The 18,003-nt window shown below is 44.9% G+C and overlaps 1 protein-coding gene across 3 annotated transcripts in view; it reads left to right on the forward strand.

Annotated features, from left to right (window-relative positions):
• Positions 1 to 18,003, forward strand: part of TPK1 (thiamin pyrophosphokinase 1) — a 269,761-nt gene that overhangs the window by 39,731 nt on the left and 212,027 nt on the right. The window lies entirely within an intron of this gene.

An 18,003-nucleotide genomic window follows, 5' to 3' on the forward strand; every position in this document is an offset into this window, starting at 1 on the left:
TTATTTTGTAAATACTAGTATAGACCTTTTGGCTACTCCTATTTCCCTTGTCTTAAGTAAATTTAACTGCTGCCTCTCCCTTGTCTTATGGAAATGTAACTTCTCCCAGTCTCCCCTGACTTATGGAAATGTAACTGTGCCTGGCTCCCTTGTTTTAAAGAAATGTACCCTTTTGCAACTCTGTAGTCCTGTGTTTTTTTCCCATGGACCCCCAATTCTAAAAATTCCCTAAACCTGCCTATATCCCCCTAAAATTCCTATTTCAATTTTCAACAATAAAAATAAATTTAAACTTAAAAAAAAAAAAACAACGGAAGAAAATGAAATTGTCTGTGGTTGGGTAGTGGCAGCATGAAAATTGGCAAAGGCTAGAAATCAGGGCTTTCCTCCCACCACCCTTAGCCCTTTGGGCCAGTGGTTCACAGTGTAAATTTGCTAATGTTTATCACCCTATAATGCTATTGGTACTCTCTTACATTCTGATATGCTTCCTTTAAAGGTATAGATGGAGATGAAGTTTTAATCAGATTCATGGATATGTGCTCAGGAGATTAAAACCATTTTATATGGGTTCTAATAGGGAAAGGGGAGGAAAGAGTTGTTGTGTTTTCTTGTGTGCTCCATCCCATCCCCGTATTATCTCCAGGTATGTATTTGGGTGTTGGGGCATAGTTCAGATGGAAACCTTCCAGGCATTTTCAACTCAATTATAAGCTTTATTGATTATTAACTGGCCTGTAAGTCTTTGGAGTGTTTCCTGCCCCTCTTGAGAATCAACGTCTGACTTTATAATGAATGCTATAGAAATAGAAAATTCAATTTGTAGCTGATTAAGAAATGGACTATATGCATTAAGTTAGTGACAGTACATTGAGCTTGTTGTGATGCAGGTGTTCCAGGGGTCTGGGGACTCAAAGGTCGGAGACACAAAGTAGGTTCTTGGCTTTGCGCAGGAAAGAAGTTGAAGTGAGTCAGCATAGAGTTTAACGTGAAAGAGACTTTATTAGTGAAGCAATGAGAAAAGAGGAGGGCTGTTCCACAGACAGAACAGGCCCTCCTTAGTGGGATTTACTTATTTTATTGAGGCTCATTCAATGGAGGAATAGGGCATTCAATAAGGAGGAGGAATAGTGAGGACTTTTCTGGGAAATGGGTGGAGACTTCTTAGAAGAGTCCCTTTGACCATGTTGTGTTATTTATCCTCACCGGAGGATATTTTTCCATTGATATTTAGAGACAGTGGAAAGGTGGGGGAGAGACAGAGAAACATCAAAGTGAGAGCGACACTCCATTGATTGCCTCCTAAACGCACCCCGACCAAAGCTGGGGATTTAGCCTGCAACTGAGGTCCATGCATTGACCCAAATCGAACCATGGACTCTATCCACTGAGCCAGACTGGCTAGAGCAGTGATGGGCAACCTTTTGAGCTTGGTGTGTCAAACTTCCCCAAAAAACTGAGCATAACTCGGGTAGTGTGTCACTTTGAGGAAAAAACATTATTTCGCAAATGTTTCATCCTCAGGAGCAGCAAATGTTTCATCCTTGGCATGCGGCCGCCTCAGCGGCCGCGTGTCACCAGAAATTGCTCTGCGTGTCAGTGCTGACACGCGTGTCATAGGTTCGCCATCACTGGACTAGAGCCTTGTTGTGCTCTTACATGGGCTTTCCCTTTCTGATCATGGGGCCATTAGATGTGTTGCTTAGTATGCTAATTTATTACAATGAGTGTATAATGAAGGTGGGGTTACCACAAGGTGAAATGAGTCACCATGTTGGATTGAATTGGTCTTCAACTGGTTCTAAGCCATCAAGCCATCAATTAATTGAGGGTTGGTCTTACTATCTCCTTGACAGTCCCTGTAGCCCTTGTTGGTTATAGTCCTTTCACCACATACCCTCAGTTATGGTTTGTTTCTTACATAAAGAATGTTCTAAAGTTGTGTTTCTGTCCATACAAGGCATGGTGACATTGGAAGCAACTTTGTGGGACATTGAAAGTCTTGAAAATTATTTTGGAAGAAACTTAACCATAATTTTAGAGGCTTTTAAGTTTCTGTGCATATGTGTATATTTAGATTTGGGGGTAACTGTTTTAGTGATGCAGGAAACAGCACAATGAATGTTTTTAAAGTTCAAGTTAGAAACAGTTATTTCATAAATCGCTTGTGCCAGAACCTGGGCTAAATATTGGAGCTAAAAAGGGATGAGTAACTTATTTTTTTCTACATGCCTAAAGTGTACAAACTTTTAAATGAGGAGCATATAACTATTATTAGCAGAAAGAGTTAAATACTCTGGTTTATAGGTGAGAATGATTAGTGAATTTGCTCACAAATTCCTTTCTAGCCTCCTTTTAAAGATAATTTTAAATGTAGTACAGACTTGGTTTAAGCATTTATATGATGCAAAGGCAAATACAAAAAAAAGTTACTGATTTCCCTCTCCCCTTCTCATTCTCTAAGGTAATTGGCTTTATCATGTTTCAGCGTTCTCTATGTTCATGTCTGGTGGCTATTGATGAAGATAATGTTTTAGGTGAGGAAAGTGTGAAAATACGAATAGGAGGGGAATTGGGTCATGGATGAATTCTTAAACATACACTGATTTATAAAAATACTACCCTAAGTTTTGGTGTTCTTTCCAACATATTTTAGTGGAAGAAAACCCCACATTTTGTTCTTTAAAGTAGAGAGTTGTATCTCCTTTGCTGTCCTGTTGTAAGTCCCTTTCCCTGGTCTTAAAAATCACTTTAAAATCCACTCATTTAATTACCCTAAGTTACTTGATGATTTTGTGAGGAAAGAATGCTAGATAGTGTTTCACAAATTATCTGCTTTTAATTTTTACTCCGAAACCAAAATAACCTATTATTTTACTAAATTTTATTGTATTCTAATGTGGTATTTAAAGATTATTGACCATCATCTTTTGGTGTGGGACACATTACCAGGGAACGGTTATTTTCTTTTCATTAGTTAAACTCTTATTTTGCTTTTTAAAAATAATATAAGCACAGGCAAAAACATTTACATATATAAAAGATTAATATGTGAAAAGTAATGCTCCCTTGTATTACTTGTATTTTGTGTTCCAGCTAAAAATTTTCCTCCTTGATAGATATTCTTGGTATTTGTACAAATATATGAATATATTTTTTAATTTTCTTATTCACATGGCTTTGTAATATACTCATTAGTTTGCACCTTGCTTTTTTCCACTTGTTTTTATATGGAAGATGTTTCCCTATTAGATCATATAGAACTATTCTGTGTGGGTCATAGTATGACCCTATGCTAATGTGTTGTTTCCGTTATTTTTCTATTAAAAACAAAACCTTTGCTTATAGACTATTTTGTGTTCATATACATATTTTTAATCTTTATTGTACAGATTATTACAGATCTCCCTCTTTTTCCCCTCCACCCAGTTCCCACCCCACCCCAGGCCCTCGCCACCCCACTGTCCCCGACCATAGGTACTGCATACATGCATGTAAGATCTTTGTCCAACTTCTTCCTGCAAGCCCCCCACACTCCCTTCCCCCTGAGACTTATCAGTCCACTCCATTTCCATGCCTCTGATTCTATTCCATTCACCAGTTTATTCTTTTCATCAGATTTTTTTATTCATTTTATTTATTTATTTATTTAATATATTTTATTGATTTTTTGCAGTTAGGAAGGGAGAGGAATAGAGAGTTAGAAAAATCAATGAGAGAGAAACATCGATGAGCTGCCTCCTGCACACCCCCTACTGGGGATGTGCCTGCAACCAAAGTACGTGCCCTTGACCAGAATCGAACCTGGAACCTTCAGTCTGCAGGCCAACGCTCTATCCACGGAGCCAAACTGGTTAGGGCTTCATTTTATTTTTAGATTCACTTGTTGATAGATATGTATTTGTTGTCACTTTGTTGTTTATAATTTTTTTATCTTTACCTTTTTCTTCTTATTCCTCTTTTTAAAGAATACCCTTCAGCATTTCATATTATACTGGTTTGGTTGTGATGAACTCCTTTAGCTCTTTCTTGTCTGTGAAGCTCTTTATCTGACCTTCAATTGTAAATGATTTCTTTGCGGGGTAGAGTAATCTTAGATGTAGGTTCTTGCTATTCATCACTTTGAATATTTCTTGCCACTCCCTTCTGGCCTGCATAGTTTCTGTTGAGAAATCAGCTGACAGTCATATGGGTACTCCCTTATAGGTAACTAACTGTTTTTCTCTTGCTGCTTTTAAGATTCTCTCTCTGTCTTTTGCCCTTGGCATTTTAATTATGATGTGTCTTGGTGTGGTCCTCTTTGGATTCCTCTTGTTTTGGGTTCTCAGCATTTCCAGGACTTGTAAGTCTGTTTCATTCACCAGGTGGGGGAAGTTTTCTGTCATTATTTCTTCAAATAGGTTTTCAGTATCTTGCTCTCTCTCTTCTCCTGGCACCCCCATAATTCGGATGTTGGTATGCTTGAAGTTGTCCCAGAGGCTCCTTACACTGTATTCATATTTTTGGATTCTTTTTTCTTCTTGCTCTTCTGGTTGGATGTCTTTTGCTTCCTCATACTTCAAATCTTTGACTTGATTCTTGGGATCCTCTAGTCCAGTGGTCAGCAAACTCATTAGTCAACAGAGCCAAATATCAACAGTACAACGATTGAAATTTCTTTTGAGAGCCAAATTTTTTAAACTTCTTCTAACTCGCCCAGGCCGTGGTATTTTGTGGAAGAGCCACACTCAAAGGGCCAAAGAGCTGCATGTGGCTTGCGAGCTGCAGTTTGCCGACCACGGCTCTAGTCTACTGTTGAATCTCTGTATATTGTTATTTTATCTTATTTAATTTAATTTAATTTATTTACTTGTTTTATTATTTTATTTTATGGGTTGTTTTTTTTACAGAGAGGAAGGGAGAGGGATAGAAAGTTAGAAACACGATGAGAGAGAAACATCAATCAGCTGCCTCCTGCACACCTCCTACTGGGGATGTGCCCACAACCCAGGTACATGCCCTTGACTGGAATCGAACCTGGGACCTTTTAGTCTGCAGGCCGACGCTCTATCTACTGAGCCAAATCAGCTAGGGCTCTGTATATTATTCTTTATTTCAGTCAGTGTATGCTTAATTTCTGACTGGTCCTTTTCCTTTTTTTTTTTTTTTGGCATTTTCACTAAGATCCTTGAAGGTCTCACTAAGTTTCTCAGAGTTTTCTAAAAGATTCTTGAGTAACCTTATAACTGTAGTTTTGAACTTTATATCCAGTAGTTTGCTTTCTTCCATTTCTTTCATTTGTGACATGTTTCTTTGTCTCCGCATTTGGCTGCTTTCCTGTGTTTGTTTCTATGTATTGAGTAGCTGCTAAGTCTCCTTGAGTAGATAGAGTGGCCTTGTGTGGTAGGTGTCCTATAGGGCCCAGTGGCTCAGCCTCCCCAATCATCTGATGTGGACACTCTTGGTGCACCCCTTTGTGGGCTGTATGCACAGTCTTGTAGTTGAGCCTTGACTACTGTTGGTATCACTGGGAGGAATTGACCTCCAGGCCAATTGGCTGTGAGGACCAGCTGTGTCTACAATGAAAGAGTCTGCTGTGCAGGAGACACCCTTATGGGGCAGGACTTGCTTCAGTGGGTCTTTGGTGCTCACTGGGTCTGCCCCTTGAGTGTGTCACTTAATGGATGTGAAGAGGTGTAATCTGGTATGGTCCCACACTGACCAATGGGTACATTGGCTCTTGGATCTTCAAGGAGTTGCAAAGTCAGACACTGCCTGGGGCCACCCAGCAGGAGATACAGAGATATCTGCAGATTCCTCCTCTTTGTATTGGGTTTGGAAGAGCCCAGACAAGGCCCAGCTGTGAAACAAGGCAGACTGCTGCTGGTGCCAGCCTTGGGCCTTCTTTTGATAGCTTTGGGGCTCCCTGACCCAGCTGCTGCCTGTTTGACAGGTTTTAGGCTGAGAAAGGACAGGCCATTCATATGCAAAAGCTGCTGCACACAGCTTGGGTGGGGTTGTAAATTGGGTAGGGTGGGGTGTCAGGGAATCTCCAGAATGTTGCAAACAGCAATGGCTGCCAGTCAGCCCTGCACTGGGGAGTTCCCAGCGCAGGAACAATGACCTTTGTGAGCACCTCCATCTGGAAGAAAGATGCCCCTGCGTTCCTGCCCCGATGCCAGACAGTCCAGTTTCTTCCTGTATGTGTCTGGGTCCCCCAGTATCTCGCTGGGCACTGGAGCTCAGATCAGCAAGAGCTTGTATCTCTCTCCCGATTAAAAAAGTGGCGCACTCACATGCCAGCCTGTTCCATGCCTCCACACCTCCTACCAGTCTCAATACGCTTTCTTCTTTACCTCTCTTGTTGTAGTACTTCCACTCAGCCAGCTTTCCCCTGGTTCTGGATGATAGTTCTGTATTTTAGTTGTAATTTTGATGCGGTTGTGGGAGGCAGCAAGTACAGGTGTTAACCTATGCTGCCATCTTGGTTCTCTTGTGTTTTTATTATTTTATGAAAAAGAAAAAAAAAAAAGCAATAGTGGAGAGACTGACTTGTTCTGTTTACTTCACCTGGACCTGGACCTCAGAGGGCTAGTACAGTGCTGTGTGTCAGGTGCTTCCTCATGGCCTGGTGTCAAAGCTCTGCCTATTGGTGTCACAAGTTCCTCTTCAATTCTCTAAAAGCCCACAGTGCCAAAGATAAAAGTGTTCACCTACCCTGAGTTTAGTAAGATTTCCTTCAGTGTGGATTTGACTTTTGACATGATAGACTCGTGTGTATGTGATCAAAATTCATAGTCCACAGTTATTTGAATTTAAATCTATGTATTTTCTTCCTTTTTGTTCAGAAGTCCTTTGATCCAATGGTAGCTTGCTATCTAATCAGTGTTAGTTGAAGAAGGCAGTGGGGCGTGCTCAGTAAACTGAAATTCCAAAAAATTGTCCCTTGTTTTCTCCCTACAAACTGTAGGTCTCATAGAACATCAGTCTGTGCTTTGAATATGTCTCAGTTTAGCTTAATTTGGGCTTATTTTGATTACAAATATTGGTATGACTCTTGAATCAAAATCCTATTTAAGGAATTTTTAAAAAGAAAAAAGAAGGTATCTGTATTGTTATTATTCATTCATAGAGTTGTTAAGTGTGAAGCCCCAAACCTTCAAAACTGACCCATCCCCAAAACACTTCTCACCATACTCAACCAAAGCCCAGTAGGAAGTGTAGAGAATCTATTAGAAGGGGAGTGTGTGCTGGCATGCTGAACCTTTGACCTGCTGTTGCTGGGCAGTGAAAGGGATTCTGTACTTTTCCAGGAAGTCAGAAGTGAGTTGAGGTTGCAGGAGTAGCTTAAAGATAAAAGGGAGGGCCTCTGTTCATTTCAGTAGCATTTGCCAAACCTTGATGTATTCTGCCTTCAGAAAACATTTTAAACCGGCTTTTCAAGTGTGAGCATTATGTGGGTCCAGCGGTCAACACGTCAAAACCGATGTGATGCCCTATAATTCTTTAGGTTCTTATGATGAACCCTTAGGGTTATGACATTACATCTACCATTTGCTAGGCAGGGATTGATTTTTGTGACTGACAGGAAACACAGTTTATTGTGGCCCAGGTCCCCTGAGCCCCGACAGCTGACGGAGCAGCTTTGAGGTGTCAGTGTGCCGAGATGAAGAACTCAGCTTCCTGCATTTGGGTTTTAGTGAGAATGTGTTTATTGGGAACAAGAATATAGCTAACCTTTGCAAGGGTAAAGAAAATGTTTCTTGGTACAGTCTTCTCCTTTTATGTCAAAAAAGACTCAAGACTTTGTGAGACTTACCCTCCCTCCCATACACCCCCTATAACATTGTAAAATATAAAATGTTCTTTTTTTTTGAACTAACATTTATTCCTGGCATATGTGGATGCCTGTGAGAATTTATTGGGGCATTTTGTTTTCAGTGGCATAGTTTATATAATGTTAGGATTATCAAACTTGGACAGACCCATCACCATTGCATCATCAGAAGTAATGCTCTTAGATGGAAATTGACTTAACCTTTCAAAATCTATTTACACTTCAACCTCAATGGTTGAATGACAATAACTAGATATGTGCCAGGTTTTCTAGGCTCAATGTTATATTAACATGCATTTTTTTTCTTTTTAAATAGGTAGATATCCACTTAGCTTGAAAAGGTCTAATTATTCTCAAAGAATATACTAATTATATAGTTGGACTTCTGTGGACCATCTCCACTTTCTTCAGATTTTTCTTGAATTTATAATGATCAAAATATCAGTTAATTGTTTTAAGGCAAGATGATTGGTTTTTGTTGTTGTCTTTTCTAGTAGCCTTCCTGGAATATTTTGTATAATATTTATCTAAGAGATCCTGAGGGCTCCAGGATCTAGAAAAAGGGCCATTCTGTATTAATTCTGTGAGGAATTGTGTTGGTTATGGAACTATTTGTCCGCAGAAAACTTGGAGGGAGTCACTTGATTATTAAAGCAAAGAGCTGGAGTTAATTTATTAAAAATGGACGTAGAGTCAGAATTAGAAGAACTACTCAAAAAATATTTATTGACTGCTTACTAGTATGTGGCATTTGCTATAGGCACTTGGCCCAGGAGCTTATGTTTTCCTGTAGGGAGTCAGGCATTAGAAAAAAGGATGAATGAACAAATTGATGATAGGTCACTAGAAAAAACAAATTGGGTCAAGAGTAAGTACTAACATGGGGTGGAGGCATTACTATTAAAGATAGGTTGGTCAAGGAAGCTGTATGGCAATCAACATTTGAGCAGTGACCTGAGCGTTTAGGTAGAGAGAGAAAGTAATGTGCTCACTGATTATGTGGCTATCTATAGTAGAAATGTTAAAGGTAGAATTGTTCTTGGTATATTTGAGGAGCCCAACAAGGAAGCCTGCGTGTGTGTGTGTGTGTGTGTGTGTGTGTGTGTGTGTGTAAGAAAGAGAGGGTGGGGGGGGGGGGAGAGAGAGAGAGAAAAGGGATCCTGTAGGGCCTTGTATGTGATTTATTATAAATTTTTGGCTTTTACTGATAAGGAAAGACTGTGGAGGGCTTTGAACAGAGAAATGCCATGGTCTGACTATATTTTAACAAGATCCATTTGAATACTGAGTTTAGGGGAGGTGAGTGTGGAAGTGAGGCTGATTAGAGGGCCTTATGGTAAAATCTAGAGATGGAAAATGTTTATGTGAATAGGTTATTAGTGGTGAAGTTGGTATTAGATTGTGAAGAATGGAAGGAGAAGATTTAATTAGAGGAAGTATACCCAGGAGTTTCATTTTGGGCACATTAAGTTTGAGATGTCTGTTACATATCCAAATGGAATTGTTGAATAAGCAACCAAACATACAGTTCTGGAGTTTAGGAAAAAAGTCCCAGTTTGGAGACATGAATATGGAAGCCATTATTATAGAGGCCCATTTCACGAAATTCGTGCACGGGGTATGTGTGTGTGTGTGTGTGTGTGTGTGTGTGTGTGTGTGTCTGTGTCTGTGTGTGTGTGTGTCTGTGTCTCCCAGCCTGCACCCTCTCCAATCTGGGACCCCTTGAGGGATGTCCGACTGCCCTCTCACAATCCAGGACTGTTGGCTCCCAACCGCTCACCTGCCTGCCTGCCTGATTGCCCCTAACTGCTTCTGCCTGCCAGCCTTATCACCCCCTAACCACTCCCCTGCCAGCCTGATCGATGCCTAACTGCTCCCCTGCTGGCCCGATTGCCCCTAACTGCCCTCCCCTGCCAGCCTGGTTGCCCCAACTGCCCTCCCCTGCAGGCCTGGTTGCCCCTAACTGCCCTCCCCTGCTGGCCTGATAGCTCCTAACTGTCCTCCCCTACAGGCCTGGTCACCCCCAACTGCCTTCCCCTGCAGGCTTGGTCGCCCCTAACTGCCCTCCTCTGCGGGCCTGGTCCCCCCCAACTGCCCTCCCCTGCATGCCTGGGTCACCCCTAACTGCCCTCCCTTGCAGGCCTGATCACTCACAACTGCCCTCCCCTGCTGGCCATCTTGTGTCCGCATGGGGGCAGCCATCTTTGACCACATGGGGTGACCATCTTTGTGTTGGAGTGATAGCCAATTTGCATATTACCTCTTCATTATATAGGATGGTATTTAAAGCCATGAGTCTAGAGGGCTTTATTTTGGGAGTCGGTATAGATTGATATAGAAAAGGCCCAAGAATAGATCCTAGAGCACTCCTGCTATAGAAGTTGGGGATACTCCACATTTACTCAAAAAATACTTATTGAGGGCTTTCTGCTCAGATGAGAAGTGAGTAGAAAAGGAGACTGAGAAGGAGCGGGCAGTCATATGAAGAAGTCAAGGGAAGAACATGATTCAAGAAGCAAGTGTGCAAAAAGTGATCTTTTGCTCTGTTATGCTACTGAGAAGTGTTGGCCAAGATGAGAATTGAAGTATAGCCATTGAATTGTACAATAGGAGGTCTTCGATGACCCAGACAGGAGTTATTTCCTGGAAGTGGTGGGATGAAACCTCATTGAAGTGAATTTTGCTGAAGATTAAAACAGAGAGATGGGATCTGAATATGATGAGGAATAGAACGAGCATCTAATTTATCATCTTAGCTGGGACAATTTGCCAGTGGAAGGGGGTGCCAGTGGGATATCCTACCTAATAACAGAGTAACATGCAAATTGACTGCATCTTCGCTATGCCTAAGCCATGCCCACCAACTAATCAGGGCGAGTATGCAAATTAACCCAACAAATATGGCGGTTAATTTGCATATCAAGACAGCGTAGAAAGAAGCGAAGCTGCGAAGAAGCAAGCAGGCAGGGCAGCGGAGAAGGGAGGCAAGCGGGCAGGGCGGGCGGAGAAGGGAGGCAAGCCGGTGCTGCCTGACTTAGCCCAAACGGTCCAGGCCGCCATGGACCCGGTAGGCCTGGTGGGAAACACCTGATGTCACCCACAAGGTCCAGGCCATGATAGTGACTGGGCAGACTTGGCAGGCAGCACCTGACGCTGTCCGCGGGGTCCCGGCGGTAATCGGGACCCAGGGACAGCGCCCAACATCACCCGCGGGACCGGGAAGCCATTGGGACTAATCATGGCAGCTGTCCGCGGGGGTCCAGGGGGCGATCCGGTAGGGCAGGCGGCATGGACAGCGCCTGATGTCACCCACGGGGTCCAGGCGGCAATTGGGACTGGGCTGGCCTGGCAGATGGTACCTGATGTCGCCCGCGGAGTCCAGTTTTCGATCGAGACCGAGCAGTTTCAGCAGGCAGCGCCTGACACTGCTCGCGGGGTCCAGCGGGAGATCAGGACCTGGCAAGTGGCGTAGACAGCGCCTGACGCTGCCCGTGGGGTCCAGGGTGCTATCGGGACCAGGCAGGCAGCATGGACAGCACCTGACGCTACCCGCGGGGTCCAGGGGGAGATCGGGACCGGGCAGGCGGCATGGACAGCGGCTGATACTACCCACGGGGTCCAGGCAGCGATCGGGACTGGGCAGGTGGCATGGACACCGCCTGACGCTGCCCGCGGGGTTCCTGCAGTGATCGGGAACTGGCTGGCGGCATGGACACCACCTGACGCTGTCTGTGGGTTCCAGGGGACTATTGGGACCTGGCAGGTGGCATGGATAGCGCCTGACATCACCCATAGGGTGCAGGTGGTGATTGGGACTAGGCAGTTCTAGCAGGCAGCACCTGATGCTGTCTGTGGGATCCAGGGAGCTATCGGGACCAGGCAGGCGGCATGGACAGTGCCTGATGTCACCCGCGGGGTCCAGGGTGCAATCAGGACTGGACAGGTAGCGTGGTCAGTGCCTGACTGCCTGCAGGCTCCATAGGCGGGAGTGGCCAGGGTCTCCAGGATCGCTGTCTGCCCCCGGGCCACCTGAGGACACCGGTGGAGCAGGCCAGAGTTGAACATTTTAATGAAAATGCTATGCCTATGCCCTGCCCCACCGCGCCCTGTCCCTGGAGAGGAGAGGGAAGTGGGCAGTTAGGAGGCACTGGGGTTCTGAAGTGGCTGGGAACAACCTGCAGGCGAGCTACCAGGAAGAGGTGCTGAACCATGAGGATGCAGAGGGCTGGCTGATGGAGGTGAGCAAAGATGCAGATGAGGCGGCTCTTGCCAGCACTGAGCTGGAAAAGTGCATCGAAAGCCTGATGGACAAAATCGCCTTTCTGAAGAAGGTGCATGTCCAGTATGCTCAGATCTCCGTGGAAATGGACGTGTTCTCCAAGTCCGACCTCTCCACTATGCTCAAGGGCATCCGCACCCAGTATGAGAAGCTGGCTGCCAAGAACATGCAGAATGCCGAAGAATGGTATAAGAGCCGCTTCACCATGCTGACAGCACTGCCAAGAGCACCTACATGGTGCGGGCCAGCGACTGCTCAAGGCCAAGACCCTGGAGATTGAAGCAAGCTGGGGCATGAACAAAGCGCTGGGAAAGCAGCTGCAAGAGCTGGATGATAAGCAGAACTCTGACGTTAGTGCTATGCAGGACACAATCAACAAATTAGAAAATGAGTTGAGAACCACAAAGAGTGAAATGGCAGGATACTTAAAAGAATACCAGGACCTCTTCAATGTGAAGATAGTTTTGGATATTGACATTGCAGCTGACAGGAAACTCTTGGAAGGTGAGGAGACTGGCTCTGTTTCACCAGCATGGGAAGCATAGCCAGCAGCTACTCCCAGAGTTCCCAGGTCTTTGGTGATCTGCCTACGGTGGTTTACAGACTAGCTCCGACTTGATGTCTGCTCACTCCTTTCCTCTTCCTCAGCCTCTTCCTTCTCCTTTTCCTCCTCTTCAGCTTCTCCTTCAGAAAGGGGTTCTTAATACACCAGCCAGGTCCAGGAGGAGCAGATCGAGGTGAAGGAGACCATTGAGGCTGCAAAAGCCGAGGAAGCTAAGGATGAACCCCTTTCTGAAGGAGAAGCTGAAGAGGAGGAAAAGGAGAAGGAAGAGGCTGAGGAAGAGGAAAGAGAGGAAGAGGAAGAAGGTGCCAAGGAAGAATTTGAGGACGCAAAGGAGGAAGAAGGAGGTGAAGGTGAAGGAGAAGATGCCCAAGAAGCTGAGGACGAGAAGAAAGATGAAGGTGCTGGGGAGGAGCAAGCAACCAAGAAGAAAGATTGAGCCCTCCTTTCCTTAATTATTTCAGGAATAATCCTCCCAAAACCAGGTCAACCCCGCCACCAACCAAGCAGTTGAGTTCCCAATACTATATGAATTAAGAAGTCAATATATATAACATTCTGAGGTGACTCAGGTTGGACATTAAATGTTATGCTATGACTTTTCTCCTTATGCAAAGTATCTGTTTGCTTGCAGAGTGGCTTCCTGGCTTGCTGCCAGCCTGTGCATGGTCCACGCTTATGAGTTCAGGATCTATGACAATGTGAATAATTCAGATGTTTACAATTAAAACACATGAATACAGGAATTCACTAATGTTAATGTTAAATTTCATGGAAAAAATAACCCTTTGAATCTTTGGTGGTTAGAAATTAAAGACCTCAAATCATGTGCAATAAACAGTAAATAAAGTTACATTGAATAACAAAAAATATATATTAGGGGCCAGGAAATGTCAAAAGAACTGGGGAACCATTCCCAGATCAGGAAGGGAAGTCACAGGTTACATATTATTGCTACGAATACAGTATTTCCTACTACTTACAACATATACAATGTAATGTATTAGATGCCTTCCTATTGGATAAAGTATGTATTCTCATAGAGTAATACTGGTAGATATGTTATAGTTATGGCAGTATGTCATATCCTATCCTATCTAATAATAGACAAATATGCAAATTGACCATACCTCCGACACACCCACAAGCCACGCCCACCATCCAATCAGAGCAAGTATGCAAATTAACCCAAACCAAGATGGCTAAAGCCACAGAGAGCAAGGTTTCCTAGGTAACAGAGGAAGCCAAGCTTTCTGCCTGCCCTTGCCAGGCCTAAGCCTCCACTCAAGCTACAAAGTTTCAATTATAGAAGGTAAACAAATTCAATCAAATGGCGGCAGAATGGAGCTTGAGAGAGCAGGCCAGGGTTGCTGCCGGCAACGGGGGAAGCAAAGCTTTCTGCACACCCTGGCCGGGCCCACCCGCTTAAGGCAACAAAGTTTCAATTATAACCCCAACACAAATGGCTACCGGCCTCGGAGGGAGCCCCAGGCTTGGCTCCGCTTCAGGCTACAAAGTTTCAATTGTAGAAGGAAAATAAATTCCAGATACCAAGGCCTCCGCTTGGGTTGCCAGGGGGCCTGGCCGGCCTGCAAACCACCACAGGCCCCTCGCTCAGGCCGCCCCACGCCCCAAGGGAACCCCCACCTGATCCGGGACGCCCTTCAGGGCAAACCAGCTGGCCCCCACCCCTGTACCAGGCCTCTATCCTATCTAATAAAAGAGTAATATGCAGATTGATCATCACTGCAACACACAATATAGCTGCCCCCATGTGGTCAAAGATCCTGCCCCCATGTGGACACAAAATGGCCACCACAAGATGGCCAGCAGGAGAGGGCAGTTGGGAGACACACGGCCTGCAAGGGAGGGCAGTTGAGAGGGACCAGGCCTGCAAGGGAGGGCAGTTGGAGGTGATCAACCCTGCAGGAGAGGGCAATTAGGGGTGACCAGGCCGGCAGAGGAGGGAAGTTGGGGGCAAACAGGCTGGCAGCAGAGTGGTTAGGGGGTGATCAGGCTGGCAGGCAGAAGCAGTTAGGGGCAATCAGGAAGGCAGGCAGGCAAGCAGTTGGGAGCCAGCAGTCCTGGATTGTGAGAGGGATGTCCGACTGCCCGTTTAGGCCCGATCCCGGTGGGATCGGGCCTAAACGGGCAGTCGGACATCCCTCAAGGGGTCCCATATTGGAGAGGGTACAGGCTGGGCTGAGGGACAACCCCCCTCCGTGCACGAATTTTGTGCACCGGGCCTCTAGTCTATATTAATAAAAGGGTAATATGCTAATTAGACCATGAGACCTTCCAGATGTCCTTCTGCCCAAAGCCATGGTGGCGGGGCTGAGGCAGAAGCAGTTATGGGTGATCGGACCAGGAGGGGAGGGCAGTTGTAGGTGAGCAGGCTGGCGGGGGGGTTGTAGTTGGGGGCAAGCAGGCCAGCAGGCAGAGTCGTTAGGGGAGATCAAGCAGGCAGGCAGGTGAGTGGTTAGGAGCCAGTAGTCCCACATTGTGAGGGGTTTGTCCAACTGCAGGTTTAGGCCTGATCCCACAGGGGTCCCAGATTGGAGAGGATGCAGGCCAGGCTGAGGGACCACCCCTTCCCCATGCACGAATTTCGTGCACCGGGCCACTAGTATAAAATAGTTACTCTAGGTGGTGGGGATGGGATGTCAAGAGAGATTTTTGCAGAGAAATATCTGTTTATGTCTATGTTTACTTTCTCAGAAGCAATTTCTTATATGACTTACAAATTCTTAGTCTATTGGTAATTCAATTATTTAATAGACTTTGGTATGAAATATTTGTTCAGAGCTTTTTTAATAGTTTTGCTTTGTCCACATGAAATTTATTTTCTCAAAGAATGAATTGACTTGAGAGTTTTGATTTCCTAGTGCACACTTAAAAATATCCTCATAAACATAGAAGTTTTGCAATATGAAAATGAAACTCGATGCCCTAGAATTTTCATTACTTAATTGAAATACTTTCAGGGATGAGAGATTTATAATAATGGTTTTTGGTCCTCTAGCAAAATAGGTATTTTATATATAATGACTGGCATGTGTTTGGCTAATATTGATTTTATCTGAGTTTCAGTATTTTCTTAAACAGAGATCATAAAACCCTTGATAACTTGCTAATGGATTTCAGTCAAACTTTTTCTATTGTAAATTGTGCTTCATTTCAGTGTATTTTCACGTAGAGTACTGGTCTTTAATCCTTTTTTTATAAAATCTATCAGTAAAAAGTAAAAAGCAAATCATTTGTTTATTTATAAAATTACAAATAATTTTGGCTATACATATTTTTTCACAAAACAGTAATTTAAAAGGTCAAGATAAGGTTGAACAGTATTTTTAAAATAATGCTGCTATTTATGATAGCTTTCCACAATCATTAGTAAATAGTTTCAGGTGCCATGTCAGGTTCTCAACTTTGGTTACCCATTAGACTCTCTTTATGATGCTTTTAAAAGTTATGATGCACAGGCTTAATTTGGGAACATCCATCAGAATTTCTAGGGAAGCAGATTGGCTTTTGTCTTTTTTAAAATCAATGACTGATGTGCAGTGAGGTTGAGATCTACTACTGTATATACTTATCACATTTATCATTTGTGATAATTGATATAAATCTAAAGTTCTTATCTTTTTTATAATCTGTCTTCCTTCCTTTCTTTCCTCCTTTCCTCCCTCCCTTTTCCATCCCTCCTTCCACTAAGTTCTTGTCAATGCTGGCTAGATTGTGTTTGGAGCTTAAGAGCCACCTCTAGGAAGTACAGATGATCATTGCTGCCATTTTCCTGTATGATTATGCTTTGACAGAATTTGTACTACCTTCAGTATGTGTAGAAAAATATTTTCAAATTACTCAGCCATTTTGTGAAGATTTGTTTATTAAAAATCTACAAGTTTACTTTACTGGGCACTGGTAAACTGCCAGAAAAGACACTTACCCAATTGTTTTTATAATAAATTGTTTTTGTAATTCCTTTTTTACAATAAATTTTTTATGCTAAATATAGAATGTGATGGACATCCTATCTAATAAAACAGTAATATGCAAATCATCACTCTGCTACACTCACAAGCCACGCCCACCAGCCAATCATAAAGCAAATATGCAAATACACCTAACCGAGATGGCTGCAGCCTCGGAGAGCGGCAGTTGTTGCAACTGGGATATTGGAGCCAAAGATCAGAGGGGAAGATCGGAGCCAGCAGGGGTCCCCCACAGGTGATCAGAGCCAGCTGGGGTCCCCTGTAGGCGATCGGGGCCAGCTGGGGCTCCCTGCCCAGGGCCCGAGCCTCAGCCAGAGGCTTGCGGCATTGGCTGGGGGCTGAGCTGGGCCATTGGAACCAGCTGGGGTCCCCTGCAGTGATTGGAGCCAGCTGGGGGTCCCTGACCAGGGCCCAAGCCTCAGCCAGAGGCTTGCAGCCTTGGCTGGGGGTGGAGCCCCACGATGGGAGACAGCTGGGGGTCCCTGCCCAGAGCCCGAGCCTCAAACAGAAGCTTGAGGCCTTGGTCTTGGATGGAGCAGGGGCTAGAGCCAGCTGGGGGTCCCTGCCCAGGGCCCGAGCCTCAAACAGAGGCTTGCGGGATTGGCTGGGGGTGCAGCGGGGCGATCAGAGCCAGCTGGGGGTCTTGCCCAGAGCCCAAGCCTTGGCCAGAGGCTTGCAGCCTTGGCCGTTGGGGCGGAGCCTGGCGATCGGAGCCTGGTGATCGGAGCCAGCTGGGGTCCCCTGAGGGCGATCAGAGCCAGCTGGGGTCCCTGCCCAGAGCCCAAGCCTCTGCCATGAGTGGAGCCAGGCGATTGCACCAGCTGGGGTCCCTGCCCAGGGCCTGAGCCTCAAACAGAGGCTTGAAGCCTTGGCCAGGGGCGGAGCCTGGCGATCGAGCCAGCTGGGGGTCCTCTGCCAAGGGCTGGAGGCTTTAGGCCTTGGCAGGGGTGGAGCCAGAGATCACAGGAGATAGGTGTGAACTACAGAGGAAATACCTTTTCTGACCGCTCATTGGCTAAGCTCCCTGTATGCCACTGGTAATATTCTTAGTAACTTGGGTATAAGAATCCAAAAAGGTGATCTAGGGCTTTCCCACCACACTCCTGGGGAAAAAAACGAAGGTCCGCTGCTGGAGGGCTAAGAAATGTCATAACCTGCCCTACACGGTTTGGCTCAGTGGATAATGTCTAGGTTTGCCAACCACAGAGTCCAGGTTAGATTCTGATCAAGGGCATGTACCTAAGTTGCAGGCTCCTCCCTGGCTGGGGCCCAGGTCAGGGCTCATGAAGGAGGCAAGCAATCTAAATATTCCTCTCACTTTGAGGTTTCTCTCTGTCTTTCCCTTTTTCTT

The sequence above is a fragment of the Cnephaeus nilssonii genome (genome assembly GCF_951640355.1).
Source record: "Cnephaeus nilssonii genome assembly, chromosome: 12".
NCBI lineage: Eukaryota > Metazoa > Chordata > Mammalia > Chiroptera > Vespertilionidae > Cnephaeus > Cnephaeus nilssonii.